Source organism: Muntiacus reevesi, chromosome X (genome assembly GCF_963930625.1).
Source record: "Muntiacus reevesi chromosome X, mMunRee1.1, whole genome shotgun sequence".
NCBI classification, from domain to species: domain Eukaryota; kingdom Metazoa; phylum Chordata; class Mammalia; order Artiodactyla; family Cervidae; genus Muntiacus; species Muntiacus reevesi.
In genome coordinates this window covers 129,012,737-129,031,168 of record NC_089271.1, presented here as the reverse complement: position 1 = coordinate 129,031,168, position 18,432 = coordinate 129,012,737, and the positions used below count along the sequence as shown (strand labels likewise).

The following is an 18,432-nucleotide window of genomic DNA, read 5'->3' as shown; positions in this document are numbered from 1 at the left end:
GACTTGTCTGCCATTTGTCTGAATATAAATAACTCTCATTTTCACACTTGTCTTTTCTTGCAGTTTGTCAAAATGGTTGCTTATAGCAGTAAATTAATTTCTTATCTAATGAACATCTATCTATCTACAGAGAGACAGACAGACAGTAGACATAGACAGAGAGAGACAGCTCAAGGGTGCAAGAGCAAGCTAGCATACCACTTATTGACAAAAGAGTATTTTATCAGTTGTATGAGAACATAGTTGAATCAGGGGTCACCAAGACGATTCTCTGGTTGAATGGTTTGCTAGAAGGACTCATAGAACTTAGAAAAGCTGAAATCTTCATTATGGTGAGAGAATACAAATGAAAATCAGCAAAGGGAAGAGGCATCTAGGGCAGAGTCCAGGAATAACTGGGCACAGGCATCAACTTGTCCTCTCCCAGTGGAATTGCCCAGGTGGCATTTAATTCTCCCATTAACAAAGTGTGATGGCATGTGAAAAGTGTTGCCAAACAATAAACTCACTGGCGCCTTGGTGGCCAGGGTTTTATTAGGGGTCAGTCATAGGCATGGAGCTCCACATGACTGATCTTAGCTACTCAGTCTCCAGCACAGCCTTCCCCGCACCTTCCCCCTCTCCATGATCAAAATCCAGTGTGGCCCAGGGTCACAAAAAGCAGTGTTCAAGTTCAGTCTGCTGTGGTCCAAGGCCCCAGATATACAAAGACATTCTGATCAGGCAGAATATTCCAAGGGTTTATAGGATATTCCCCTGTAGTCTATTAAGGGTCAGTCCTGAAGACCTTTGGAATTTGCAGGAGGATTTGAATAAGCCAGGCCTGCAGAGTTAACCCTTTACTGAACATGGTGGTGCCAAGTGCAGAGGTGTTTTGCACAGTTCTGAGTGCTGAATTACTTCTTTGGGAAAAGTGTGAAGGCAGCATGATTCCTTTGCCCTCAAAATGTTGAAGGAAGTAGACAATATTGCCTTCTATCAAAGGGGCTTCTTTTGGAGTGTACATGTTCTAAGAGGCGATTAACTAGCATTGGGGAAGCCCATAACAGAGACTTGTGGAATAGTCAGTACCAGTAGTCTTATGTGTGTTATGCTTGTTTCTGGAGCCCCCTTGTAACCTTTTAAAAATATTTCCTGGAAGGGGAAATACCACTTGGGAAATACCACTTGGTTAATTATTTTTGCCTCTGCATAAAGTTCTTTATCCTTGTAACAACATGTAATCTAGCAGAAGAGAAACCATAAGGGAATAGTGGATAGAAACATTTATTATTTGAAAAACAGGAGCAAAGATCTGGGCACAGAGTGCTCAAAATGGCATGCTTGTGACCATCCATGGGGATTCCTGAGAATCAAGGTAACATTCTAATGACAGGGTACCTGTGGAATTTTCAGTATAAATTCAATATGAAGGTATATTTCTCCAACTTCCCAAATTTTTTTATGAAGGCAGGCCCTGGGGATATGATGTGTTCTGATGCTTTATGTTTACCTGTTGATCTCACTTGATTTCAAACATTTAGAAAAATGTAATGGAAATATAGGGTAGACAAGTATCCATGGCTTATATCAACAGCCTCTTACCCATGGTAGCAAGATCACTTCTAGAGCCCACCTCTGGTATGAACAAGGATGAAAACAGTGGTGGGAGTTTAAAGGAAAGCCATGGCAGTTTGCTGAAGGTGAACTGGAGTACAGTGCAACATACCTGATCTCATTCAGCATAGATACAGTTTAGTGAAAGATCAGTGTATTTGATATTATGAATGTATCATTTTAAATCTAGGTAATTTCAGTTACCTAGAAAAAAACAAAATTGTTAATCATATGATATTTTAGAATCAAATGGAGTCCTCTGTGATTTGGATCCTACACATATAATAAGGGTACATTTGGTATAATGTGCCCTATTATAATTGGGGGCGTTTGGTTAAAAAAAAAAAAAAAGATCTGAATAAACTTGAACCTCAAGCATTAATCATGATGCCTGAACATGTTTATTACACAGAAAACTTCATAAGGATAACTTATCAAAACAATACTAAGAGCATTTTGGAAGGGCCTTAACTGGTAGTTCAGTTTTATGTTGGTCTTTGTGCCTTATAGAATATCGAATTTCTTGCATTTCACGTTCTGCCAAGTTGTTTGCATAAAAGGATTTCCTGCATTTCTTGGTAGTTAAATTTTGAAAATGTTTTGGATTTTGTTAAAGAGAGATTGATTTGATATTTGTTTTGTTTTCCAAATGTGTTTTACTGTTTAAGCAGTGCAATTTAAACATGGTATAATGTTTTTCTAATTTTTTCCCATATTCCTTTTTTTTCTACCCTTCATTTTTCCCTTCTTTCCTGTTGCTCTCATTTTTGCTTTCCTCTGCAACCTTTTCTCTCTCCTATTCATCAATGCAGCTATCCCTTGAATATTTACTTAACATTCCCCTATTTACAAGTACAATACTGGTTATAAGGGACAAAGAGATGAGTAATCAGAGCTTTCTCTTAAGAATTCCACAGCCTCACTTATATTTAATGTTGTCAGTCTTTCTCGTTTCAGCCATTCTTGTGGCTGAAATGAGTATTATCTCATTTTGGTTTTAATTTAGACTTCTCTGATGGTTAATGGTGTTGAGTACCTTTTCATGTACTCATTGGACATTCATATACCTTATTTTATGAAGTGTCTACCTCTTTGGCTCATTTTTGTTGGATTGTTTGTCTCTATTACTGTAGTAATTCTAAGTTCTGAATACAAGTCCTTTTTTAGATATATATATCAAAAACATATTCTCCCCATCTGTACCTTTTCTTATTACTCATTTAATGGTATATTTTGATAAAGAAATTAATGGGGAAGAATTCATCAATATTTCTTTTATGTTTAATATTTTTGTGTTGTAAGAAAAATCTGCCTACCCAAATTGATAAAGTTATTCACCTATGTTTACTTCAAGAATCTTTCCAGTGTTAGTTTTCATGCTTGGCTCTATTATGTATAAGCAGTTAAATTTTGTGTATACTGTGATGTAGAGGTCAATATTCATTTTCTTTCAATTTTAATAGACTTAATATTTTAGAGCAGTTTTTGATCACAAAATGGAAGAGAAACTACTCCCCTCATCACCGCCTCTCCCACTATCATAAATCCCCAATTTTGTGTGGCATGTGAGGTTGGTAGAAGTCAAGGTTAATTCTGCCCCCCACCCCCATTTTAATATTAGAGCATATTAGAGCAGTTTTAGATTTACAACAAAATTGAGTGTAAAGTACCCCCTGCTGCCAACACATGCACTGCCTCCCCCACTATCCACATTTTATGCCAAAGTAATAAATTTGTTATAACCTATAACTTCAGCACACCAAATCCATAGTTTACATTAGGGTTCCCTCTTGGTGTCATACAGTCTATGGGTTTTGACAGATTTATGACATATGTCCTCCATTGTAATATCATACAGAATAATGTCATGCTAAAAAGCCAACATGGGCTTCCCTGGTGGCTCAGAGAGTAAAGAATCTGCCTGCAATGTGGGAGACCTGGGTTCAATCCCTGGGTTGGGAAGATCCTCTGGAGGAGGGCATGGCAACCCACTTCAGTATTCTAGCGTGGAGATTCCCCTTGGACAGAGGAGCCTGGTGGGACACAGTTCATGGGGTCATAATGAGTCGGACACAACTGAGCGACTAAACATAGCAACAATCCTTTGTGCTCTGCCAGTTCATTTCTCCCTTCTCCCTAATGTCTGGCAACCACTGATCTTGTAACTGTTTCTGTAGTTTTGCCTTTTCCAGAATGTCGTATAGTTGGAATCATACTGGATGTAGCCTTTTCAGATTGACTTATTTTGCTTAAATATGTATTTAAGTTTCCCCCATGTTGTTTTCTTTTTCTTAATTTAATTATTTTTGGTTTCTCTGAGTCTTTGTTGCTGCACACGGGCCTTCTTTAGTTGCTGGTTAGGAGCTACTCTTACTTGTGGTGTGCAGGCTTCTCCTTTCTATGGCTTTTCTTACCGCAGTGCACAGGCTCTAGCTATGCTAGAGTTGTTCAGTAGTTGTGACTTGCAGGCCCTAGAGCACGGGCTCAATTGTTGTGGTCCATGTCTTTGTAATTATATTTTTAAATAGAGCAAGTCTTTAAATTAGATAATGTAAGTCTTCTGACTTTGAAGCTGTGGCTCTAATTGGAGAAGATAGATATTTTGAAGTTTTGTAATCTATGAGCATGAATAAATACCATACTCTTTTTATATATCCTTTAATTTCTCTTATCAATATTTTATAGTTTTCAGTAGGAACTTTATACACATCTTTTATTAAATTTATTTTCTAAAATTATTATTTTGATATTACTGTGAATAATAATGTATAATTCATTTTCTAATATACTTGTTCCTAGGCTAAAAAATTGTTTATTGACTTTTAAAAAATTGTTTATTTTTGGTTGTGCTGGGTCTTCATTGCTGCACATGGGCTTTCTGTAGTTGCAGTGAGCGGGGGCTAGTCTTCATTCTGGTGCATTGACTTCTCATTGCAGTGGCTTCTCTTGTTGCAAAGTTCAGGCTCTGGAGCATGCAGACTTTAGTAGCTGTGGCACTCTGGGTCAGTAGTTGTGGTACATGGGCTTAGTTGCCCCTCAGCATGTGGGATTTTCCTGGACCAGGGATTGCACCCATGTCGTCTGCATTGGCAGGCAGATTTTTACCCACTCTATCATGAGGAAAGTCCTGCTTATTGACTTTTTAAATTAATAATTTAAATGTTTTCAAAGGGTTTTTGTGGGTTCCTTAGAATTTTTTATGTATGCAGTTATGTTATCTGTGAAAAAGTTTGTATTCCTTTTTCTTTCTAATAATTACACCTGAATTACATTTTCCTGTCTCATTTCACTTATTAGGACCTCTGTTCAGTCACTAAACCATGTCCAATTCTTTGCAACCCCATGGACTGCAGCACAACAGGCTTTCCTGTCCTTCACTATCTCCAAGAGTTTGCTCAAATTCATGTCCATTGAGTTGATGATGCCATCCAACCATCTCATCCTCTGTCACCCCTTTTTCCTCCTGCCCTCAATCTTTCCCAGCATCAGGGTCTTTTCCAATGAGTCAGTTCCTCGAATCAGGTGGCCAAAGTATTGGAACTTCAGCTTCAGCGTTAGTCCTTCCAGTGACTATTCAGGATTGATTTCCTTTAGGATGGACTGGTTTGATCTCCTTGCAGTCCAAGGAACTCTCAAGAGTCTTCTCCAATACCTCAGTTCAAAAGCATCAATTCTTCAGCGCTCAGCCTTCTTAATGGTTCAACTCTTACATCCATACATGACTACTGGAAAAATCATAGCTTTAACTATACAGACCTTTGTCAACATAGTGATAACTCTGCTTTTTAATATGCTGTCTTAAAGGTTTGCCATAGCTTTTCTTCCAAGGAGCAAGCATCTTTTAATTTCATGGTTACAGTCAATGTCCACAGTGATTTTGGAGGTCAAGAAAATAAAATCTGTCACTGTTTCCACTTTTTCCTGCCTCATTTCACTAATTAGGACTTTTAGGTCTGTATTGAAGTGTTGATAGGGAAATGGTTATCTGATTTTAAATTAAGGGCCAAATAGTCACTATTTCACCATTACATATGATTTTTAAAATTTTTTTTTAATTGAAGGATAATTGCTTTATAGAATTTTGTGGTTTTTCTGTCATATATCAACAAGAATCAGCCATAGGTACACCCATGTCCCCTCCCTCCCGAACTCCCTCCCATCTCCCTCCCCATCCTATCTTTCTAGATTGTCACAGAACCCCTGTTTGCATTCCATGAGTCACACAGCAAATTCCCATTGGCTATCTATTTTACATATGGTATTGTAAATATCCATGTTACTCTCTCCATACATCTTACCTTCTCCCTCTCGGCAACCACCCCCCCCACCCCGGGTCCATAGGTCTGGTCTCTATGTCTTTTTCTCCATTGCTGCTCTGAAAATAAGTTCATCAGTGCCATTTTTTAAGATTCCATATATATGTCAGTATATGATATTTATATTTCTCTTTCTGACTTACTCGCTCTGTATATAGGCTCTAAGTTTATACACCTCATTAGAACTGACTCAAATGCATTCCTTTTTATGACTGAGTAGTATTCCATTGTATATATGTACCACAGCTTCTTTATCCTTTATCATATGCATATGATTTTTAACTGTGTGTTTTTCTTTGTGCAAGCCATTTATCAAGTAAGTTTTACTTCTGTTCCCACTTTGCTAATAGTTTTTAGCAAAAGGAAACGTTGGGTATTATCAAATACTTTCTCCACATCAACTAAATTGGTTGTTTGAATTTTGGCCTTTATTCTGTTAATGTGGTAAATAGCACTATAAAATTGTTAATTCAAGGTCCTGTGCCCAGAGCACAGTGAGGCCAAATAAACTGAAAAGTCAGAATTTGGAGCAGAGAAAAGTTTATTGCAGGGCCATGCCAGGAGACAAGATGGCTCTTGCCTTAAATAGCCTTGAGCTCCCTAAAGGGTTTTGACAAAACATTTTTAACAGCCAGATTTGGGAGGGTGGGTCACAGGGTCCATGATCAGCTCATACACAGTTCTCTGATTTGGCTGATAGTAAGGGAACAAGTTGATGTCACAAGGGTTAACATTTTCAGTCCTTAGGTTCCAGGAGGTCTGAGGCTATGTGCTCATGGTCATCAAATAGGTAACATCTTCCATTTGGTGGGGAGTTTTCATATCTGCAAAACAAATCAAGAAATTTGCATTAAATACTATCATCTAGGCACTTCAGAGAGGAGCTAAAGCAGAGGGCATAGGGGAAGAAGGCCTGTTCAGGGAAGACCATAGGATCCTGCTGGGTTAGAAAATCAATGTTTTGTTTTTTTTTTTTTTTTTTGTAAAAAACCTTTTATTCTTGGAATAAACTCACCATGGTCATTTTTATATGATATGGGATTCAGTTTGCAGTCTTCTCTTTAGGTATTTGCACCTGTGTTCTTGAATGATATTGTCACATAAATGTTCTTTTTCATAATTTTTTGTCAGGTATTGGAGTTAAAATTATGCTGACTTCATTAAATAATTGAGGAAGTGTTCCCTTTTTTTAAATCTTAAAGTTTAAATTTGGTGATGTTCATGAATCCGTTAATGTTCAATAAAATATGGAGAACAGCATGGAGCTTCCTTAAAAATCTTGGAATAAAACTACCATATGACCCAGGAACTCCACTACTGGGCATATACCCTGAGGAAACCAGAATTGAAAAAGACACACGTACCCCAGTGTTCATTGCAGCACTGTTTACAATAGCTAGGACATATAGATGTCCTATATGTCCTAGATATGTCTGCCAATGTCCTAGATGTCCATTGGCAGATGAATGGATAAGGAAGTTGTGGTACATATACACAGTGGAATTATTACTCAGCTTTAAAAAGGAACGCATCTGAGTCAGTCCTAATGAAGTGGATGAACCTGGAGCCTATAATACAGACTGAAGTAAGTCAGAAAGTGAAAGACAAATACCATATATTTACACATATATATAGAATCTAGAGAGGTCGTACAGATGATCCTTTGTGCAGGGCAGCAAAAGAGACACACATAAAGAACAGAATTTTATAATCAGTGGGAGAAGGAAAGGGTGGGATGATTTGAGAGAATAGCATTGAAACATATACATTACCATGTGTAAAATAGATAACCAGTGCAAGTTTGATGTATGACGCAGGGCACCCAAAGCCAGTGCTCTGTAACAACCTGGAGGGGTAGGGTGGGGAGGAAGATGGGAGGTGGGGCTCAGGATGGAGGGGACACACGAATACCTATGGCCAATTCTTATTGATGTATGGCAAAACCATCACAATATTGTAATTATCTTCTAATTAAAAAAATAAGAAAAGGCCTCTGAGCCTGGAGTTTTCTTTGTGGGAAGTTAATTACAAATTTAAATCCTTTAATAGTTGTAACATTATTTAGATTTTTTGTGAGTTTTGGCAAGTTGTACTTTTTTAATGAATTTGTCTATTTCAACTAAACTTTTATTTGTCTTTGATTTTCATTGTTCGTTTTGGTTTTCTGCTAACTTCTTGAGAGGAGTGCCTAGTTAAGACATCCATGAACTTTTTTAAAAAGGTCCATCTTAGGCTTGTGAACCATGTAGTCATTGTCTCAATTACCTCTTCAGTTGTAGCACAAAAGCAGCCATAGGCAATACTTAAACAAATGGGTGTGGTTATATTTTCCTAAAGACTGTTTACAAAAGCAGGTGACTGGCCTGTGGGCCATAGTTAACAAATTGTTATAACAGTGATTTTCAGCTTGCTTTCTTTTCTCAGTTATTCATTTAAGATTATATATTTTCCTCTAAGCCTCAAATCTTTATATATCACACCTTCTTGATTACTTAGTTTCAAATATTTTATAAACTCCATTATGATTTTTTTTTGACCCATGGTTGTTTTGAACTGTATTTCTTAGTTTCAAAACATGTAAGGATTTTTAAAGTGATATTTTGTTATTCTATATTAATTCCACTGTGGGTAGAGAACACGCTCTGTGTAATTTAAAATGTTATGGTCAATTTTAGTATAACTTTTTTTGTATACTTGCAAAGGATTCTTTCTTCACTTTGGTGCACTGTTCTCTGTGTGTCAGTTATGTCTAATTTGTTAGTTATTTTATTCATAGCTTCTTTATTCTGTCCGTTAGGTAATTGTGTTAAAATCTCCCTATGGTTGTGGATTTGTCTGTTTATATTTTCCTTTGTGTGTGTGTGTGTGGTTTCAGTTTTTTTCAAGTTTTATTGAGATATAACTGACACACAGCAGTGTCCAGGTGTAGCTCCTTTTACTGCACTCTGCTTTTTTGTGCTTTGCAGATGTACACAATGAAGGTTTGTGGCAATCCTGTGATGTCAGATGATGGCTTGCATTTTGTAACAATAAAGTATTTTAAGTTAAGTATATCCATTATTTTTTTAGACAGTGCTATGGCACACTTAATAGATTACAATATAGTGTAAACATAACTTTTATATGCACTGGCAAACCAAAAAATTTGTGTGAGTTGCTTTATTGCAACATTTGCTTTATTATAGTAGCCTGAAAACAAATCTGAAATATCTCTGAGGTATGCCTGTGTAAGTTTAAGGTGTACAGCATAATGACTTGCCTTACATATATTGTGAAACAATTAGCACAATAAGTTTAGTTAACAGCTATCCTATCTCAAATGATACAAAGAAAAAGGAAAAAGAAAAATATGTTTTCCTTCTGATAACAGAACTCGTAGGGTTTGTCCTCTTAACAACTTTCAAATATAGCATACAACAGTGTTAACTATAGCCATCATGTTGCTCATTACATCCCTAGTGCTTACTGATCTTGTAACTAGAAGTTTGAACCTTTTTACCAGCTTATTTCCATGTTCAATCCTATGTAATTTTTCCTTATATATTTCAAAAATGTGTTATTAGGTTCATATAAATTTAGAATTATTTTCTTAATGGATTGATCCCTTTATCATTAGAAAACATCCCACTCTGTCTCTAGTAATGCTTCCTGCCTTAATGTTTAGATTGTCTATTAGTCTAGCTTCATCAGCTTTCTTCTGTTTGGAATGTGCATGACATATCCTTCCTATCTTTATACTTGCAGTATTCCATACTCTTATGTTTAAGATGTATTTCTTATACGAAACATATGTATTTGTATTTAGTCCAACAGTTGTTTAATTGGAGTATCTTATTCATTTACATGCACTATAATTAGTACCTATATTTGCATTTAAATCCATATTGCCAAATTCTTCATATGTTTTCCATTCATTCTAAGTTCATTTTGTCCCTTCTTATTTTGCCTTCTTTTGGATTAACTAGTTATCTTTTCCTCTTCTATTAGCATGGTAACTATATACCATTTTATTATTATTTTAGTGGATACCCTAGATATTATAGCACACATTCCTGGCTTCTTCCAAGCTTCAAACACAGTGAAAAAAGTGAAAATGTTAGTCGCTCAGTTGTGTCCAACTCTTTACAACCCCATAGAATATAACCTTCCTCTGTCCATAGAATTCTCCAGGCAAGAATACTGGAGTGTTAATAGCCATTCCCTTCTCCAGGGGATCTTCCCAACCCAGGACTTGGAACCAGGTCTCCTGAATTACAGGCAGATTCTTTACCGTCTGAGCCACCAGGGAAGTCCAGCTAGTAACTCTATTTTAACGTTTTCTCAATTTATTTGCTGTTCTAATTGTGTATCTTTCCATATTTTAAACCCCACAAGAGGAAGAATATTCTGTCTCCTGAAGAATACCCTTTTACTATTTCTCTCAATTTGAATCTAGGTAGTGAAAATTTTATTTTTGTTTTGTTTAATAGTTATTTTCCTTCAGCACTTTGATATTATCATTCAGTTTTTTTTTTTCCCCTGGATTGTATTGTCTCTGTTGAGGTAAGAAGCAAGTTTAATTAATATATTGAACTTACTCTATCTTTATTCTCTCTTTTCCTTTTGTTTATTTTAGCTTTTTCTATTGAGATAAAATTCACTGTTTTATTTATTGTACATAAAAATATTACAGAAAGAATTTGAGTCCAAGTATGACAGTATCTTCCTAAATAAAGACTCCTACTTTTTTTTTAACTGACAAATGGTTATGAGAACTCATAGTCCTGGATCATTTTAATGCAGTTTCAGTAACTAGTAGGCATAGTCTCTGAGTGAGCTGGTCTTTTCCAGTCCATACTATGCCTAGGACAGAAACTCCTGTGGCCCCAATCTAAAGCATTTACCTTGCCTCCCCAGTAGACTCTGGATTTCACTTGTTTTCCTCTAATCTCATCAGATTTTCAAATTTATTGTTCAGTTTCTTAGTCTCTAAGCTACTTATTCCAGAATGAAAGATCCAGATTACCTTTCTTGTTTTCCTTCTCTTATATCTTTATAAGTTTTTGCCGCCGTTTTAGTTTTCCAGTGCCTTCCTAGAGACTTAAATTTTGTCATTTGTAAATAGGTTTTTTTTTTTCTGTCTTTTTCAGACAATAGACTTTAAAAAATATTTATGGCAGGTTTTCTGGTTGTTTTGGGGGGATGTTGGTCTTTATTGCTTCTTATTACCTAGTTCCTTTATACACAGTACAAATCAGCTTGTTGGTTTTAAAATATCCTTATTTGGCCAAATAAAATTTCTACAACCTTTTATCAGATCCCTAGAGTCTTTTTGTGGAGATTTTGCTTCCCCATGAAATCTCTAGGTTTAGGAGCTACTGATTCAGGGGATACAAAAGAAATCAATGTTCCCAATCTTGTGATTAAGGAACTTATAAAATCATAGTTACCATGGACGAGGTAATGAGTGACTTGTAGAATATTGTATTTATTACAAAGCTTTGATTGAATAGCATGAGCTCCAATAGTAGTTCAGAATTCACATAGAAGATAGATCTAGAGTTGGGTTTGAAGGATAGAGATTACCATAGTTGGGGTAGGGTATTTTGGACATGGAACAACCTAAACTAAGGCTTAGTCACCATTGAACTGATTTAATTCATAGCATAATGACTGAATAGTTTATCCCTTAATCCTTCTTTCCCTTGGTATGTTGTTAATACTAATCAGGCTCTGCTGAAAACTTGGGAATTCACTGGTGCACACTGTGATACATGTGTTAATTTGATTGCCTGTGATTTCTGTAGCAGACCCAGGAGTGCAGCAAACATGCAGGTAATTGTATAAACTCTGCATTGTTCCCTAGCTGGGTGTTTTACAATCAGCTCCACCCCAGGAGAATCTCAGTTAATCCAGCTGTTTTCTTCTAATGCTCCATTTAGGGAGTCCCCTGTACTTGCTCCCCTGCCTTGGTACCTGAGTGAGACATTTGTGACTATAAGCCTAAAGCATAAAAGTAAAGATTAAGAACCACATTGCACCTCCCTGCTCAGGCTGCCGATTTCACCTGGCTGAAGTGATGGTGTTTTAGAGCTCAGTATTTTTTTCTGTGAATCTGCTGAAGATGCATGAAACATCTTATATAACTTGTGAGGGCACAGAGCCTCTATCTTTTAGGTATTCAGTTGTTCTGAATCTCTGGCAGAGGTCAAGAGAGCTGACAAGGTAGTATTGTGAGCATGAATTTAATTTCATAAACTCAGGTGTACAAGAAGTATTTTATGTATTTTCTCTAAATCAGGTTTCATTTACTCTGAGCCCCCGATTCATCAGGCTAGTTGGAAATTCAGTCTCAGTTATCATTGGTCCTTTATCTTATCCCTGTGCCTCCTCCATTGTGCAGTGGTCTTGGGAGTCTAGCACAGAGCGAAACATGCAGGGAGGGCTCTTTGATCTTTGGTTCATACTGATCACCACTGATGGATTCCTCATCCAAGCCTGCTAAGTTCCTTGAAGGGAAGTTCTGCTGTGGCTTCCATGGATTTTTGCCGAGTCTTCGTGTCCTTGGGCCATTGATGTAGCCTCTTCAAACACCACCACATGTGTTCCTCCAAGATCCTGCCACCATTACAGGGAGCTCTCAGAGGAAGAGGATCCAAGCACAGTCCCCTCCATAGCCTTTTAGCATCTTTTCTTCTTTTCACAGAGGCAAAGATGAAAATATAATGGCAAGTACTCTGAAGTTACCTCCAAACTATGCTGCTAGTAGATATCTCTCTCTTTCACTGGGTGAAAGGAATTTGTGGGAACCTGGCAACTATGAGAAGCCAAGGGGCTTTAGAGTCATCAGTTGATTACCTATTTGGTCTCAGGTTCTATGCAATGCATAATATCCAGTAGTCTGTGTCCTCAGATTCCGTTCTAGAGGAGGACGAAGACGTAGGGGCAAAAGAGGCCCTTATTGCTGCTGACCTCAGCTTCTGAGGGGAACATCTTAACTCTTAGCTCTCAAGTTGCCTTTTTCAGTTTCATTGGTAATTATGAGTCAGTTTTCCTTTGGGGATGTTTGGCCTGTAACTATGGGAATGGATGAGTGTGCCTATTTTTGTAGTAGGTGCTCTTGGGCTGTGTGGCCTCAAAGGCCGGAACTGTGTGGCTCAGGCACTTTTCTGAAATCTGTTCCTTTACAAGACTTCCTGCTGCAGATAAGGACACTGACTTCTCTTATCTGCTTGTCCCTAGTTGCCTCTCTCTGGTGAGCTACTGACTTCACCTGCAGAGCTATATTGCTTTTATCCCTGAACTATATACTGCAGACACTCGAGATTAGTGCCAGGAGAGGAGAAAGGGTAACTGTTTCTGGGGAAAGGAATTGTGTAGGTGGTAGTTGCTTTAAAAAACTGGGGGCTAGAGTGGTATTTAGTCAAACATGGCTGCCACATAGCAATGACAGAGCCTTTTGGCATCATTTTCAAAGAACTCTACACTGACGTGCTTTGTACTCTGACAGTTATTCTAGGGAAATATGTACAAAATATTTCAGCCTTAAAAAAAAATCCCTCACCTGTTTTAGCTGTATATCACGTTTTTGCTGAAGCTTCTGGAATACTAATGATGTCAGGTTTTTGTTAATTCAGTGATGTTGTGTTGTAAACCAAAAGGTTTACGTTCTTGGCCCATACTGTTTTAATTTTCTAACCATCGGAGCAAACTGCAACTATTACTTGATAAGTATCTGAATGTTCTTCTTGTCAAGTATATGTTTCTCCTAAGAAACTTAGTCCTGAGGAGAGCCTTTTATGTGCAATTTTGACTTTGTATTTTGTCAGCCTCTATTAATGTTTTTTCCCATCTCCATAGAAGTGGGGCTCCTTTTCAGAGTTTTATCCTTTTTAACAAATGTGAGTAAATCTAAGTGAAACTTCTACAGAGAGCCCTTAAAATTGCTCTAATGACTTAGGGGTATCAAGGTTGCAGGCATTCTTTTTAATTTAGGCTGAAGGAAATTAATTTTGAGGAAGAAGCATGTTAAACCACATTCTCCCAGCAGAAGAGAGGTTAGTTTCTTAAATATCTGTCTTCCTCTCACTTGAGATCTATCTATATGAGAGAAGGAAAGGCAGCAGGCAGCACTGGAGAGTATTGAATGTATAAAGTAGTTCACTGGTTTCTCTGATTATTTTTTTTCTGTCCCATCTGGATGGTCCCTCTCCTTAGCCTGTTTTTGGAGACCCCACCTGCTTTCTATACCCTGACAAAACTTGGTCTGAGGAAGGAATTGGAAACATATTCACAGTAAAGTCTGAAAGACTTAATGGTTTAAAATGTCACTACTCTGTGACACTTGCAAAACTCAAAAGAAAACCTCTCATAGGAGATTTTCAGGCCTCAATCCTTCAGTAGTACGTTTCTGTACTCCACTTCCAACCATCAAAATATCTAGTTAGGGTTTCCCTAATGTTTTTTCATGTATCCGATTCTGACTCATAGTATCCATGCTGAGTGGCAGTTGAACTGTACCTGACCAAGTCTCTGATTTGATCTCTGACTCTGTGTGTGTGTGTGTGTGGGGGGTGTTGCAGGGCAGGGGGTTGGTGGTGGAGGTGGTGGGGAATGGAGACATAAAGAGGAAGAGCAGTGCTAGGAAGGAAAGCAACTCTGTCATGCTTGTGCATCCTCTGTGAGTTGAATGGGGCTGCATTTCATGGAAAGATGGAAAACCAAGCATAATTCCTGGTTGTGACTCTGGTGATTAACAAGGATAAAGGTGTGTCATTTAGAAAACATTTGAAGAGATGGCAGACTGGGATTGTATATATCATTCTCACTTAACTTCTTAACTATATTCTTGGATGAATTCTTTTCCCTCTCTAGCCCTGGATTCCTCAAATGTAAAATGAAACTCCTGCCTACCTGCTGTTCAAGGATACCATGAAGAACAAAGGAGAGAATAGATATAAAAGCCTTTTGCAAACTCCACAGCTGTAAGTACACTTTAAAGCTGAGATGTTTGTAAATAAGGATAACAGTTTAATGATATTCAGCTGATTTCTTCAACCTCACCTTCTCCTTGCTTTTCCCTGCAGTTGCATTGCCTTTTGCTTCCTTGGTTGGTAAAGGCCACACCAGTGTAAAACTGGTGGCATAGCCTGGTTAGCCAAAATAATTTAGTGCTCCTGGGAAGTCACAGAGGGCCTTGTGCTCAGAAGGGCCCTGTCCTTGGCTTAATGGTCTGTTCTCTTCACCTTGAAATTCTTTAAAAAGGTGTCACAAATGTTCATTTTGCACTTGTTCAGTGGCTCAGTCTTGTCTGACTCTTTGCAACCCCATGGACTGCAGCACAATAGGCTTTCCTATCTTTCACTGTCTCCCAGAGCTTGCTCAAACTCATGTCCATTAAGTTAGTGATGCCATCTAACCATGTTATCCTCTGTCACCCCCTTCTCCTCCTGCCCTCAATCTTTCCCATCATCAAGGTCTTTTCCAACAGTCAGCTGTTCTCATTCGATGACCAAAGTACTAGAGCTTCAGCTTCAGTATCTGTCCTTCCAATGAATATTCAGGGTTGATTTCCTTTAGTATTGACTGGTTTGATCTCCTTGCAGTCCAAGGGGCTCTCAAGTCTTCTCCAACACCACAGTTCAAAAGCATCAATTCTTTGGCACTCAGCCTTCTCTATGGTCTTACTCTCACATCTGTACATGACTACTGGAAAAACCATAGCTTTGACTAGATGACCTTTTGTTGGCAAAGTGAATCTCTGCTTTTTAATATTCTGTCTAGGTTTGTCATAACTTTTCTTCCAAGGAGCAAGTGTCTTTTAATTTCATGGCTGCAGTCACTGTCCGCAGTGATTTTGGAGCCCAAGAAAATAAAATCTGTCACTTGTTTCCACTTTTCCCCCATCTATTTACCATGAAGTGATGGGACCAGATGCCAGGGTCTTAGTTTTTGAATGTTGAGTTTTAAGCCAGCTTTTTCACTCTCCTCTTTCACCTTCATCAAGAGGCTCTTTAGTTCCTCTTCGTTTTCTGCCATAAGGGTGATGTTATCTGGATATCTGAGGTTATTGATATTTCTCCTGACAATCTTGATTCCAGCTTGTGTTTCATCGAGCCCGGCATTTCACATGATGTACTCTGCATAAATTTAAATAAACAGGGTGACAATCTACAGCCTTGACATACTCCTTTCCCAATTTCGAACCAGTCCATTGTTCCATGTCTAGTTCTACCTGTTGCTTCTTGACCTGCATACAGGTTTCTCAGGAGGCAGGTAAGGTGGTCTGGTATTCCCATCTCCTAAATCATGTAGGTGATCCTGGCCCTGGGCTGCTTTCTATTCTTTTGTGGAGGTGGAACTAGAAAGAAGTTTTTTGTTGACTCCACTGTTAGGAGTATATGGAAATGAGTTAGCTGAGATTCTGCTGGGGGATTTTCCCAGAGGGGGTTCAATTACAGGAGTTAAGTAGTTCTCCAGATGAGTGGTGTGGGATGGTTAGCCTTGGCTAAGGAACTAATGTTAAGTCTGAGCCAAACATCTGGGTATCCATTGTGCTAATGAGTGCCTTGGTGGAGCCTCAGCAGCAGCAAGGATCATTAGGTCCTGACCATGCTAAAAGAAAACTTAGAATTCACCGGCTCCTGGCCTCAGCAGCAAATGCCAACAGATGAGCAGTGGCCAGGCAGACAGGGCACATTGCCACAGAGCCCTAAGGAATCAGAGTCGGAGGACAGTTACATGAATCTGATACTGATTGTGAGCTTGCCTTCCATTTCCTTCTGTTACAAGTTTATGTAACAGTACAGTAGAACTTAATGAAGTGAATTTATAAATTGCATGCCTTCTTCCCATCTCCCTCAGTGCCTGCTCAAATCTGCTTGGTGATTTGGTTCTTCCGTTGCCACTGGATAAAATCTTGGCAGGTCCTAAAACTTCTGGATGATTAAAAGTTCCCTGGTCACATTTGCCCCAAGAATTGTCTCTCTTCAATAATGAAAATGTCAAATCCTATGTAATGGTTAATATTCTGAACTTCATTTGAAGTTAAAGCTCCTTCCTTCCCTGAGAATGGTTTGTTTCAGACTTAACTGTAGGCTAAAAGGGGGCATAACTTCTTTTCTCCTTTTCATTGTGCATCTCCTTTTAGCCCTTCCCCACTGTGATAGCCACATTTTATGAACTATTTAGGTCACAGTGGGTAGAAGAGTAAGAAATAAGAAATAAAAGTCTTAACCTGAAAGGCCTTATTGTGGTTTGACTTTGATGTGTCTGTTTGGCAGGTATTAAACCTTACTCTTGAGTTGTCTTTAGTTATTTGGTGATCTCTTACCTCCACATTCTTTAACAAAGTTAGTCTCTCTTCTGGATGGCTGTTAAAGAACACTCCTACCCACTCCTAATTTTGATGATATATCTCCAGTCTCTTTCTGCTGAGGTCCTATTGTTCTAGGGTTAAAGCAATCTTAAGATGGAAGATTGAAGAAAGCTCTGGTCTATGGTAGAGTAAATAATGATCTTTCAAAGATATCAATGTCTGAATCTCTGGAGATTGTGAATATGTTATCTCACATGATAGTAGGGGCATTGTGGGTGTGATTAAGGATTTTGAGATGAGATTATCCTGGATTATTTCTAGTAGTATTATAGTAAGGTCTGATATAATCACAAGGGTATTTATAAGAGGGAAGCAGATCAGAGGGGAGAGAAGGCAATGTAAGAGTGGAAGTAGAAATTTGAGTGATGTGGCCACAAGCCAAGGGATGCCAGCAGTCTCTACAAGCAGAAAAGGATAAGGACTTGAACTTCCCTTGCAGCCCTCAGAAGGAACTAGTCCTTCTAACACCGGTAAGACTCATTTTGGACTTGTAACCACCAGAACTGTAAGAAACTTGTGTTTTAGGGCTTCTCTGGTGGCTCAGCTAGTAAAGAATTCGCCTGCAATTGCAGGAGAACCCAGATCGATTCTTGGGTTGGGAAGATCCGCTGGAGAAGGGATGGGCTACCCACTCCAGTATTCTTGGGCTTCCCTGGTGGCTCAGCTGATAAAGAATCTGCCTGCAGTGTGGGAGACCTGCATTTCATCTCTGGGTTGGAATGATACCCTGGAGAAGGGAACAGCTACCCACTCCAGTATTCTGGCCTGGAGAATTCCTTGGACTGTATAGTCCATGGGGTCATAAAGAGTCAGACATGACTGGGTGACTTTAACTTGCACTTTGTGGTGTTTTAAGCCACTTAATTTGTGGTAATTTGTTATAGGAGCAATAGGAAAAAATACATGGTGAAAAAGAGATACCACTGTGTCATTTATGTAGACAAATTCTGGGAGTGTAGACCACTGTCACTGTACTATCCTCTGTTTGCTCTCAGAACAGCTAGGCAGCCACAGCCTCCTGCCCTTTAGATTTCCAAATAGACACAAGTATCCTATGGCCCCTAAATGGCAGGGGACAGAAAATAAGCCCTCTGAATGTTGAGGGCCTTCTCAGTTGAATTAAGGTAATGGGAAAACACCAACTTCCTTTTCTTTTGGAGAGAA

At 38.4% G+C, this 18,432-nt stretch overlaps 1 long non-coding RNA gene across 1 annotated transcript in view; it reads left to right on the top strand.

The window, feature by feature from the left end:
* Nucleotides 1-18,432, top strand: part of LOC136153487 (uncharacterized) — a 362,601-nt gene that overhangs the window by 131,677 nt on the left and 212,492 nt on the right. The window contains exon 2 of the long non-coding RNA XR_010660408.1: nucleotides 14,766-14,875. This is a non-coding gene — a long non-coding RNA (uncharacterized lncRNA). The remainder of the gene's footprint in view (nucleotides 1-14,765; nucleotides 14,876-18,432) is intronic.